At 31.8% G+C, this 13,918-nt stretch overlaps 2 long non-coding RNA genes across 2 annotated transcripts; both read right to left on the bottom strand.

Moving 5' to 3' along the window:
- Positions 1 to 2,992: 2,992 nt before the first annotated feature.
- LOC127900074 (uncharacterized) lies at positions 2,993 to 3,860 on the bottom strand. Its single transcript, XR_008052102.1, has 2 exons — positions 3,446 to 3,860; positions 2,993 to 3,351 (listed from the first exon to the last, which is right to left on the bottom strand). It is a non-coding gene; the product is annotated as an uncharacterized LOC127900074 (long non-coding RNA).
- Positions 3,861 to 12,607: 8,747 nt separating this feature from the next.
- Positions 12,608 to 13,479, bottom strand: LOC127900073 (uncharacterized). Its single transcript, XR_008052101.1, has 2 exons — positions 13,061 to 13,479; positions 12,608 to 12,966 (listed from the first exon to the last, which is right to left on the bottom strand). It is a non-coding gene; the product is annotated as an uncharacterized LOC127900073 (long non-coding RNA).
- Between the last annotated feature and the right edge of the window lie 439 nt (positions 13,480 to 13,918).

Below are 13,918 nucleotides of genomic sequence, written 5' to 3'. Positions count from 1 at the left end.
ATTAAATTTTCTGGTATTTCTCAGTAAATTCGCTGTTATTTTGTGTATGGCGCTTGCCGAAAAACGGTTACGATACATTTTGAATGGGTAATAACGGGGATTGATAGTAAAAGTTTGTATTTCTTAAATTTTTTTACATTTGACAACTCACTAATTCATGTGTAGGTCTATTTAAAATTTGTTCGTGTTTATGGAGCTTGTTTAAAAATGGTCATGATGCATTTTGAATGGGTAATGATGGGGATGGGCAGTAAAAGTTGCTTGTGTTATTTGAGCTTCTAGAATCCATTAAGAGTAGAGGGGAAGAAGAAATGCAAATTGTTTGTATGTGTGCCGCTTGTGAGCCTTAAATTAATGTGCAAAACAATGGTCATATTGCAAAAAATTTATATATATTTTTTAAGTTTGTAATTTAATTTTTTTAAGATTTTAAGGAAATATCAATAACTTGATCATGGTGAAAATAATTGTTTTAATTACTTATGAAATTGTAAATATTTGGAATTGTAAAGGGCGAAAATATCAAAAAAATAAAGTCAGTGGTTTACGCATCATAAGTTTAAGCCTTTGTACTTTAGTTGTGTCGGTCTATAAACTATTATTGGGGATAATATTGTCTTTTCAAAGTCAACAGTTAGTCAATGGAAATTTTAACTGACGGTAGGGGGTCTTTTACAAATAAAATGATTTTCACCATCTACTTGCAACAGCCTCAAGCCTCAAGGGAGGTTTTTAAAAATTACCCATATGAATAGTAGATGTTGGTACTGTTCACTTCACTATTTACTAATTCTATTGATCTTACTGTTCACTCAACAACAATCTTAAATCTGTCAATGTGTGTTCGAACTGTCCTTAAGACTAATTTCTGCTTCTCTAGAAAGATTTCTTGATATAAAAAAATAAATAAATAAAACGAATTGATCCCCGAGATATAATGACATTATTGTGAGCTTGCACTCCAAGCACAACAGTTTAGAATAACAAAAGAAAAATTAATGAAAAAAATATAAGATAGAAAGATAGGTTACAATGGTTGTGCCTTGAAGATTTTGTATTTTGAAATACCAATAAAACTCCAAGAATAAGCTTAAATAATTTGATCAAGATTGCAATTTAAGATGAAACACTAATTACTGGCCTTTCAAGACTTGAATTGGGTTAAATAGTTTATGTACGAAAATTGAATTATTGACATCCAAATGCACTTAAATAAATATTTTCCCTATCTCCTTTTATATATTGTTGGTAATAAATCTAATAACTTTATGTGGTTGTGATTCTTAATGTAGTTTTTTTTAATCGTTAGCTGTGTACGTGTCATTATTAGCAATGTGTCATTTTCATTACTGTGTCATTGTTGGCAGCGTGTCATTTTCATTACTGTGTCATTTGTAGTATTTAGAATCATTGGCCAATAATTTTGTAACAAAACCAACATATAGGGATAAATGAAAAATTCACAAGTGGGGGGCATACACCCGTTTATAATATTGTAAATGCATTTTTTCATGAGTTTAGATTGTTCAAAAGTATTTTCTTCATTCTAAGTGTGACATGCCAATTTTGCATAATAGTCATATCCCAGAACAAAAGTCACATTAAAATTTTATTCATTTATTCAGGTTTTTTTCCTGCATTAACGAATTCATTGTGTAGGATTTCATTTTTATGTAAACCCATTTAGTTACGATAATCAACTACTAATTTTTTTTCTGTTAATTGGCTACGTTTACGTTAATTAACTGATAAATAACTTTGCATTAGCAAAGCCAAGAGATTCATTTAAACCCCTAAGATTCAAATATTCTTTCACTAGTACTACTGGAGAAATTTGGCAATCGATATTTCGGAAGACATCATCACACGTGTCAAACAAAAGTTAAAAAAATAGCCAGTCCCATTAAAATCACCAAATGCAATCAAATAACATGCTCCATTATGTATTGACTTTCATGAGAATTAGCAGGAAAAAAAAAAGTACATTCAGTTAAGCAAATAGCAACCTTTGATTGTTCTTTAACATTACTAAAAATCTAATTCTTACTTTACTTGATTGTATTGTCGAATCTTTCTGAAAAGGTAGAAGATAAATCCCATTTATTGGAATTGTTTGGAGGACGTGTTTTGTTCAATGTTAGTAATTTGACAGTTAAGAAATGAACAGAAAATTGTTGTTGGTAGGGCATGACGTCTCATGTGCTTTAAATTTCAAAAATTTATATCTTTTTGACATGGAAACTACTCAGCAAGGCAATGGTGACTCAACAATATTATATATATGGAACTCTTCAGGTGAATTGAAGATGAGAACGAGGGAGTGCATAAGCTACAAGAATGAACGGTCATTTGTTAAGTACAGCGAATAGGGTCCATTAGATCAAATCGAGTAGAAGAAAATGAATTACACTTATGCTACAATCAGTTTCAATTTCTTTCATCTGTTAACCGTCTATAAACAAGATACAAGCTCTAAAGCTTCATTCAAGAGAGTTAAAGTTACCCCAAGTTCTGAAAATTGAGAGCATGTACAAGTGAGCTTTTACAGAGATTTTTCAGAGAATGTTTTCTTAACTATTCTAGAGGGATTTATATCGGATTTTGAGAATTGTTCCCATTCAAAGCCCAACCCCAATTCATGAGCCTAAATAATAAACCAAACAAAAGAGAATATTCTCTCCATTTATCTAGAATTATCTTTTCTAAAAATATCATGAATAATTGGCGCTGTGGCAGTTTTAAAATTTGGTGATTGCTAAGAAATTAATGGTAATAAGTTTGGAATGTCGTTATATGTTAGGACTTGCATTTAAAATCTTAAATATTCGTAATTAATTATAAAGATCTCGGTTCACCTGCAAGCTAAAACAATTAGCTAACTGATATATGGTATTTTTTACAAAACTATTCAAAAAGAAAGTATAATTAATCAAACTGATTTGGACAGTACCACACGATTTTTTTTAATTGACAAACCAACATAAACAACATATTAACGTAAAGAACGCATTCACATATAATTATTTTATTTAATTATTAAGAAAGACTAAGTACATGGACGGTGGACACTAAGAAATATAATCTCTTGTATATCAAGAGATTTTACAGGTTGAACTGAACTAAACTGACCCTCACACAATTAATTGACAGGTAATAACAATACCCATCCTTTTATTAACCATAATAGAAAAGAGTAATACTGTGTGCGTGCATGGGCTTATTAACCAGTGTGGTCGGGATTTCTTCCATATTGAGGGACAACAATAAGATCAAGATTATCAATTGTCCCGTCCTTATCGTCAGCAATACCATAGACAGGTACTGGAGTACCCTCCAACCATTCATTCTTACCTGAAAGTTTAACATTAGAAAATGGATTCATAAGTGCTTATATTAATATATGAATTGTAAATGATATCTATTGAGCTGAAATTGGATAAAAAACCTGCGCAAGGAAAAGGAGTTTCCATATTCTTCAAATCAGAAAAGATCTCCGGGTGAAGCGTAATCAAAACTCAAAAATAAGTAGAGCTTGAGCGTGTTCTTATTTCTGGTTTGATCTGATTTATATAGATTCAAGAAGCCGATGTTGCCGAGGTGTGGGTGATTGTGAGGTAGCAAAACATGTAATAATTATTTAAGATTAACGGCCATGGCTAAACTGCACGTCGAAACGTGTTAGCATGGGTCCATAAAATAATAGTTATTTAAGATTAACGGCCATGGCTAAACTGCACGTCGAAACGTGTTAGCATGGTTCCATAAAATAATAGTTATTTAAGATTAACGGCCATGGCTAAACTGCACGTCGAAACGTGTTAGCATGGGTCCATAAAATAAATAATTTTATCTAATTAGGAGAGAAATCGATTCAGTAACAAGCTGCTGCTTGCACTTCCTAGAAATTTTAAATTTATGAATTGAAATGACTCAAGCTTTTTCTTGTGTAGTTAATTATGTTGGTGAAAAATTAGGTTTTTAAATTTTTTATAAAACCTTTTGAAGATTGCTCTCATATAATATATAAGAATTTGTATTCTAGAAATCGTACCTTGAAAAACTGAGTTGGCTTTTTCCGCTGAAGTGATTTAAGCTCCTAGATCACGATCCGCCACCACCACTCCTGCTAGATCACGATCCGTCACCACCACGCTTGTTAGATCACGAACTGTCTCCAATGATCTTCCAGGTTATGACTCAGGTTTGATCTACACTTGACGTGTGAACGTCTTTATCACTACCAAAGCAACTAGCACGAGAAAATTTTTCTCTCAACAATAGAGAGAAAAATCTTTTTCTCTGATCTGTATAAAGTGGCTTCTAACTTTTTTTTAAAGAAAAATAAGCCTTTTATATCACCCTTTAGTGAAAACCCTAGGCTCCAAATAACATGAAACCCCTTACACAAAAGCTAATTAAATGGAGCCTCCCACTAAATGATATATTTAGGCTTTTAACCCAAATAGTTAGTTATCTTACTTATTAGTCCAGTAGTAGTGCAATTAATTAAATGAGCTAAGCCGGGGATCATTTGGGAACATACAATAGTGGCTACAATAATTAAGCCTGTAATTAAACTAGTCCAATTATTTAATTCCAAATCTATTCCACTAAAAGATTGGAACTGACTTCCATAATTGTATGCTCGAATAATAATTCGTCCCAAGCCACATTGATTTCTTTACTGCACAATCATTTGTACCACATCGTTAATTAAATTGATATCTCAACTGTCCAATCAATTTAATAACATCTTATTCCTTTATCCTTACTGGTTTTCTCTAATGATCATTTTCAACATACTAAATATGTTGACACACTCTGACTAGAGAATTCTATGATCAAGTGCCGAAAACCCATCAAGAGATGTGTTGTACAAATTCTATATTGTTAATCCATAACTCCAATAATCATAATTGCTCCCACCAAGATACCGGGTAATCTTGACCACAAGGATATGTCGTGCCAATTGGTAACTCAAATGGAATAACAATTACAATCATGAAATCATAATTAACTCAAGATTAAGATTACAGTAAAATCAACGCCTATGAGATTTAATAAGTCTGACAGTTATTACAAAGTTAATTAAATCTCATATGTGATCCTATTCAATGTAGTCGTACTACATCGATAAATTCATACATGATTAAGACAAATCATTCAATGAATTTATTACAGTCTATACCTAAATAAAGTGCCCAACTTTATTTATCAACTGCGAACTAAATTTATTTAATCATAAGATAACTTGTATTTATGTCTTCTGTGAATCCACATGGTGATCACATAAATACATATAATATGATTAAATGGACTTTAATACAAATATTAATGCAATTAAGATATTTGAATAAAATACCTCATTTATTTTATTAATCAGAAAAATTATTTATTACAATTAAATAAACACATATGCTTTTAAAGAGCATATTTTTCCAACAAATTATGCATACAGTTCAAGCTGAGGGATACTGATGTGAAGTGTAGGGACATGGATATATACTATTGTTTACATTATTTTACAGCCTTGATGTATTATTTTATTTGGCAATCATATAGTCATTGTCTGCACTACACTTTGTCTTCCCTACACTTGTCTCCACTTGAGTATTCTTGAGTGGTAGCTGAGTCACAAGTCACCTTCTCATGTCTGCTGGGCTTGTCTGTCGTGCTTGATTTACTTTGTTCTAACACCCCCGCTCAATCTCAGTTTTCTTAGCAAACTCTTAGGTCATATTTGGTTTGTAAAAAAGGGAGGAGAGGAAAAGAGTGGAATAGAAAAGAAGAGAAAAGAAAGGAATGGAGAAAAGCAGTGAAATTACATTTTGTTGTTTGGTTTGATATAAAATTTAATAAGAAAATGAATTATAATTTTTTTCTTTAGACTAATTTACAATTTACCTCAAATATTTAATTATTTATACTAGTAATAAAATATATATATAAAAAAAAATAAAATGGCGGTCTAATGGCCTGCGGTGAAGGTCCAGCTACTTTTCGGCGAAGTCCGGTAGGATTCCGGCAAAGTCCGGTGGGATTCCGGTGACTTTCCGGCAACATCCGGTGACTTTCCGGCGGTGATCCATTTATGATATTAAATTAATAAAATAAAATTATAAATAATAATTATTAATGATATTAAACAAATTAAAAACTTGAAATGTAATTTTAGAAACTTTAGTTTCTAACATAAGAAGAATTTAAATTCTTCACTACTTGGTGTGGAATTCAAATTCTACATTATGATGGATATTAAATTTTAATGGAAATTAAATTCTTATATATTTTGTCAAACCAAACAATGAAAATGAAAAGAGAATTTAAATTACTTCCCTCTCCTCCATTCTCTCATCCCAACCAAACACCACCTTAATTTATTTGTATGGAATTCAAATAGCTCATGTCCCAATGCCTTTGTCATAATATCTGCCACTTGCCTTTTACTCAGCACATATTTAAGAATTATTTCTCTTTTCCCGATTTTTCAGTGTAAATAAATTAAGCCAATATCTTGAGAATCCAAGCGATACATATAGTAGAATTTGAAATGGTGCAAGACCTAATTAAGTTTGATGTATACTAAGTTACAGCGGCCATTGATGACATACGTAGGAAATTATCTATGATTGTTGCTTGACTCCCACGTATGTGTGTATATATAGTTCTTTTCAAGTGAGGGCATCCTCATTTTGTTAAAGTGAGGATGCCCTCACTAGAAAATTACAGTAGTGATATCGTTGTTGGATTTTTTAATCTAATATTGTTAGATCCTTAATCCCATATTGGGTTTATATGTGAAAAATTTATATATTGTAGACTATCATATAAGATTAATCACAATTAAAAGTGAACTATTTAGGTTTTCGGTGTTATGGACTTTAATGTGTCTAATAGGGTGTGAACTTTAATGTGTAGAGATTCAATGATATTTTAATTTGATGATGGACATAATTAGAAATATCCAATGACAATAAGAAAATGATGTCTATATAAGTGGCTATGGTTCCCAAATCACGCGTATCTTTCTATTCTATATTGATATCTCATCATCAGAGAAGAGAGAGCGCAAAGAGAATTAAATGACTTTCTATTCTCTTTTTAAGTGAGGATGCGCTCACTAGAAAATTACAATAGTGATATCGCTCAAACAACTATTTTAGAGTTTGATTATTTGAACAAGTAATTTTAATTGTGGTTGGCTAGAATTAGAGTAGTATGTTATTAGTCTTTCTATTTATATTTAGGTAGAATTTTATTTCTATGTTTGAGTGTACATTGCCTAGTAGATTTACTCAATTACAAATCACGTGGTTACATAATATGTTTGAAAACCTCTAATTAACAAAATTCTTATTTTATTTTCTTTCGTAATATGATTTACCTAAGTCTCCCTTATAAAATCATTTGCATCAATTAATCTCATTACTATGATGTATTATTTGTCTTGGACTTCTTATTTTGGTCTATCACTATATTACTTACCTTGGGCTGTCTCACTATTTTCGCATAATATTATCTGCCTTGAGTCATTCATTTTTGTATAGAGTGGTTATATTATCTCATCAGTTTTAATATTAATTTCTATTTTGCCGCTGTATGAAATTACTTGTTTTGGTGAATTACTATATTATTTCCCTTGGGCCGCCTCACCATTTTGTTGCATAATCTGCCCTGGGTCATTCATTGTTGTATAGAGTGGAGATGTGATCTCATCAGCTTTTATATTAATTTCTGTTTTGCCATTGTACGAAATTATGAAAAATGGATATTGAAGAGTTTCTTGCCACAAATTGAACCTGCATCTCCGTTAAGCATTACTCATGCACTTTCGCGGAAAAAGGCAGTAAGTGAATGACCTAAACTCATGGTTCATTTCATATTATGGAGTTTCTTAATTTCTTCAGGATGATTTCGCCTGGAATTCTCCTAATTTGCTTCCAAAAATCCACTGCTGATAGGGTTGGTGCTTGCCCCATTGCCTTTGCGGCTGGCAGTGGCTTGTATGCTTGTTGGATTAGTCAGAAAATTCAATTGACATTGGTCACAAATTTTTTTATTCAAATTTTTATTCGAGCAGAGGGATACATACGTCATATACTATGGGTGTGTTTTTGGGATTGAGATTGGGTAGTTGTAACTTTTAAGGTACAGCACTAAAGTGTTTGGTAAACACTAGCTGTTGTACCTTTTAAGCTATATTAATATGATTTTTTATTTGTATAATAAACAATTTATTATATTTTTAATAATTTGTCATAATTATTATTTAAAATTTATATTTACTTTATATTATTAATTTTTGTTTGATAGTTACTGTTTTTTTTTCCATAACAACTATAGTTTTTAAGTTACAACACCTCAATTCCAAACAGGACATATGTTGTCTTTCTCATATATATAAAATATAGTAAGAGATATATATTGCTTTCATATAATTTGTTGCAAAAACGCGGGTTGAGCAATTACTAATACTGCGACTTCTGAAGAAATATAAATGTGGTGATAAACAAATGCAAAGAAAATAGAACACAATAATTTACGTAGTTCGGCGTAATGCCTACATCCTCGGGCAAAGACTGGAAAATAATTTTACTAATAATGTGACTTTACAAAAGTGGGAAAAACTCACAATAACCCACAACTCCAATACACCCAAATAGAACTTCACTAGAACACTCAAGTAGAACCTCTCTCAAATTCTCTCAAAGAACTCACTTGCAATTACTCTCTACTTCTCTCAAATTGGGATGCCTTACAAATGGACAATTGCCCTTCTATTTATAGGAATCGTAGCTCACCTACCACTTTCAATTTGGCTACAACTTGCCAAATTTGGTGGGCAACAAAATCAACAATTTTGAAAAAATCAATTAGTTTCTAGAAAACCACCACATTTTTCTTCCATGCAACTTCAACAAAATCGTGCCACCAACCTTGCCTTTTGAAATTGGCAAGCCCACCAACTTTGTCTTTTGAAATTTGCAAGCCATTCTTTGACTTTTCAACATAATTCTCAATATCATAGGCGGTAAACCTGGACTCTTGGCCTAAAGACAATATGAGCATGAAACCATTTCGTGTGGGTGATCAATTATATAACTTTCATTTGTTGTACTTCCTATGGAAGTAAGAAGAGGTGTGTACCTACCACATCAACCATATCAAGCAAAGATATTGGACATTTAATTGTGAAGAAATTAAGAATTTTCATGGACACACCAGTAGGTTCGGCTAATATACAGAATCTATTAGTTCTAGGTACCTTACAATGCGACTTTTTTTTTTTTTTGAAGATAAAGATTTTCTTTAGGATACTGGCCGTTGAGGCTTTGTTTGTAATTGTGCAAGAAAATGGAAAAGGATCGGCTAAAGCGTAAAAAGTAAAGCTAACAGTTGTTTAATTTAATTTTTTAAGATTGTTTATTTGTTTTAATGTGGAATTGGATTTGGGGACTTTTTTTGTAGTAATAAGAAACAGCCACACAGGGTGACAATTATGGCATTCTTTCGTCAATTCGATATTAATAGTACAATGAGGATGGCTAAATGCATAATCACCCTATTAATCTTGCAGTCCAAAGCAAAAACAATAGCATTACAAACAGTAGAACTCTCAGATTGATTCACTATATCTAAACAATAGGTCATCTGATTGCTAAACTATCTGACGTAGCGGCTGATTTAGAAATTTAATTTAGATAGGGCTTGGTACAAATAAAATGATTCACGAGGCACGTTCGATGGTGCAAGTGATCGGCAGCAACAACATGCAAGTAAGGTAATGATGATGTATATGTTGGAAATATGAATTCATATTGTTTATTAAAAGTTCAAAACATGAATAATAGTTGTTGGTACTGTTCACTTCACTGTTTATTAATAGTATGGGTAAAATCTCATTTAGTCCCTATATTTTAATATTAGTGCCTACTTAATCCTTTTATTTTTAAAAATGTCTCAAATCACTCTTGACGTCCCTTCCGTTACTATTAATTCTAAATTCATGAGGGTGAAAATGTATTTTTCTTGTTAAAATTTAAAATAAAAAAAAAAGCTATTAAAAATACCTCAAATTTTGGAAGTCTTTATCATTGTTCAATTCAATCCCTTCATTGGACCACGGGATGATGCCAATAAGCTTAAAGTTCTCATCATAAATTTCTGCAATTTCCGCACTTTAAATTTCTGCAATTTACTTTTTTGCAATTTAATTTTATGTACATTTAAATTTCAGCAATTTATTTATTTTTAAAGCATGCTCTGCAGACTGAATCTCTATCAGATCTGCCATATAAATTGTACATTCCTCTGAGGCAAAGAGACCAGATCTCGATCCTCAGTTGTAAATCTTCTCTTCTCCCTCTATTCCTTCAGAGCACCATTTCTGGGAACCAGATCTGGTACTGTGTATACACCCAAGCCTTTAGATGTATGATTGTTGCTAGGCTTGCTAAAGAATCTAATAAATATATGGTAAAGTGATTATAAAAATTGACTAACCACGTTTAAAGAATTTAATTATTATTTGGTAAAACAAAATTGATTTGGTATATCAGCTGAAATACTTGAGGATGCGGGCTACTGGTCCAAAGCGCTATTAAAGATCTGCTCTAAAATAACTGAGCAGGAGCGATTCCTCAGATAACAACGCTAAGTACCATGTCAAGATTAAAACTTGACCAACCGCTATCCAATTTCTTTTATTAAAGCAATCAATAAAGAATTATTTTGAAAACACATCCATCCTTCGATCATATTTCCTTCTGGTGTGGAATTGAATTATGTACGAAAATTGAATTATTGACATCCAAATGCACTTAAATAAATATTTTCCCTATCTCCTTTTATATATTGTTGGTAATAAATCTAATAACTTCATGTGGTTGTGATTCTTAATGTAGTTTTTTTTAATCGTTAGCTGTGTACGTGCCATTATTAGCAATGTGTCATTTTCATTACTGTGTCATTGTTGGCAGTGTGTCATTTTCATTACAGCTGTGTCATTTGTAGTATTTAGAATCATTGGCCAATAATTTTGTAACAAAACCAACATATAGGGATAAATGAAAAATTCACAAGTGGGGGGCATACACCCGTTTATAATATTGTAAATGCATTTTTTCATGAGTTTAGATTGTTCAAAAGTATTTTCTTCATTCTAAGTGTGACATGCCAATTTTGCATAATAGTCATATCCCAGAACAAAAGTCACATTAAAATTTTATTCATTTATTCAGGTTTTTTTCCTGCATTAACGAATTCATTGTGTAGGATTTCATTTTTATGTAAACCCATTTAGTTACGATAATCAACTACTAATTTTTTTTCTGTTAATTGGCTACGTTTACGTTAATTAACTGATAAATAACTTTGCATTAGCAAAGCCAAGAGATTCATTTAAACCCCTAAGATTCAAATATTCTTTCACTAGTACTACTGGAGAAATTTGGCAATCGATATTTCGGAAGACATCATCACACGTGTCAAACAAAAGTTAAAAAAATAGCCAGTCCCATTAAAATCACCAAATGCAATCAAATAACATGCTCCATTATGTATTGACTTTCATGAGAATTAGCAGGAAAAAAAAAAGTACATTCAGTTAAGCAAATAGCAACCTTTGATTGTTCTTTAACATTACTAAAAATCTAATTCTTACTTTACTTGATTGTATTGTCGAATCTTTCTGAAAAGGTAGAAGATAAATCCCATTTATTGGAATTGTTTGGAGGACGTGTTTTGTTCAATGTTAGTAATTTGACAGTTAAGAAATGAACAGAAAATTGTTGTTGGTAGGGCATGACGTCTCATGTGCTTTAAATTTCAAAAATTTATATCTTTTTGACATGGAAACTACTCAGCAAGGCAATGGTGACTCAACAATATTATATATATGGAACTCTTCAGGTGAATTGAAGATGAGAACGAGGGAGTGCATAAGCTACAAGAATGAACGGTCATTTGTTAAGTACAGCGAATAGGGTCCATTAGATCAAATCGAGTAGAAGAAAATGAATTACACTTATGCTACAATCAGTTTCAATTTCTTTCATCTGTTAACCGTCTATAAACAAGATACAAGCTCTAAAGCTTCATTCAAGAGAGTTAAAGTTACCCCAAGTTCTGAAAATTGAGAGCATGTACAAGTGAGCTTTTACAGAGATTTTTCAGAGAATGTTTTCTTAACTATTCTAGAGGGATTTATATCGGATTTTGAGAATTGTTCCCATTCAAAGCCCAACCCCAATTCATGAGCCTAAATAATAAACCAAACAAAAGAGAATATTCTCTCCATTTATCTAGAATTATCTTTTCTAAAAATATCATGAATAATTGGCGCTGTGGCAGTTTTAAAATTTGGTGATTGCTAAGAAATTAATGGTAATAAGTTTGGAATGTCGTTATATGTTAGGACTTGCATTTAAAATCTTAAATATTCGTAATTAATTATAAAGATCTCGGTTCACCTGCAAGCTAAAACAATTAGCTAACTGATATATGGTATTTTTTACAAAACTATTCAAAAAGAAAGTATAATTAATCAAACTGATTTGGACAGTACCACACGATTTTTTTTAATTGACAAACCAACATAAACAACATATTAACGTAAAGAACGCATTCACATATAATTATTTTATTTAATTATTAAGAAAGACTAAGTACATGGACGGTGGACACTAAGAAATATAATCTCTTGTATATCAAGAGATTTTACAGGTTGAACTGAACTAAACTGACCCTCACACAATTAATTGACAGGTAATAACAATACCCATCCTTTTATTAACCATAATAGAAAAGAGTAATACTGTGTGCGTGCATGGGCTTATTAACCGGTGTGGTCGGGATTTCTTCCATATTGAGGGACAACAATAAGATCAAGATTATCAATTGTCCCGTCCTTATCGTCAGCAATACCATAGACAGGTACTGGAGTACCCTCCAACCATTCATTCTTACCTGAAAGTTTAACATTAGAAAATGGATTCATAAGTGCTTATATTAATATATGAATTGTAAATGATATCTATTGAGCTGAAATTGGATAAAAAACCTGCGCAAGGAAAAGGAGTTTCCATATTCTTCAAATCAGAAAAGATCTCCGGGTGAAGCGTAATCAAAACTCAAAAATAAGTAGAGCTTGAGCGTGTTCTTATTTCTGGTTTGATCTGATTTATATAGATTCAAGAAGCCGATGTTGCCGAGGTGTGGGTGATTGTGAGGTAGCAAAACATGTAATAATTATTTAAGATTAACGGCCATGGCTAAACTGCACGTCGAAACGTGTTAGCATGGGTCCATAAAATAATAGTTATTTAAGATTAACGGCCATGGCTAAACTGCACGTCGAAACGTGTTAGCATGGTTCCATAAAATAATAGTTATTTAAGATTAACGGCCATGGCTAAACTGCACGTCGAAACGTGTTAGCATGGGTCCATAAAATAAATAATTTTATCTAATTAGGAGAGAAATCGATTCAGTAACAAGCTGCTGCTTGCACTTCCTAGAAATTTTAAATTTATGAATTGAAATGACTCAAGCTTTTTCTTGTGTAGTTAATTATGTTGGTGAAAAATTAGGTTTTTAAATTTTTTATAAAACCTTTTGAAGATTGCTCTCATATAATATATAAGAATTTGTATTCTAGAAATCGTACCTTGAAAAACTGAGTTGGCTTTTTCCGCTGAAGTGATTTAAGCTCCTAGATCACGATCCGCCACCACCACTCCTGCTAGATCACGATCCGTCACCACCACGCTTGTTAGATCACGAACTGTCTCCAATGATCTTCCAGGTTATGACTCAGGTTTGATCTACACTTGACGTGTGAACGTCTTTATCACTACCAAAGCAACTAGCACGAGAAAATTTTTCTCTCAACAATAGAGAGAAAAATCTTTTTCTCTGA

The sequence above is a fragment of the Citrus sinensis genome, chromosome 9, assembly GCF_022201045.2.
Source record: "Citrus sinensis cultivar Valencia sweet orange chromosome 9, DVS_A1.0, whole genome shotgun sequence".
Classification (NCBI taxonomy): domain Eukaryota; kingdom Viridiplantae; phylum Streptophyta; class Magnoliopsida; order Sapindales; family Rutaceae; genus Citrus; species Citrus sinensis.
The sequence above is the reverse complement of the archived record's forward strand: the minus strand, read 5'-3'. Positions and strand labels throughout refer to the sequence as shown.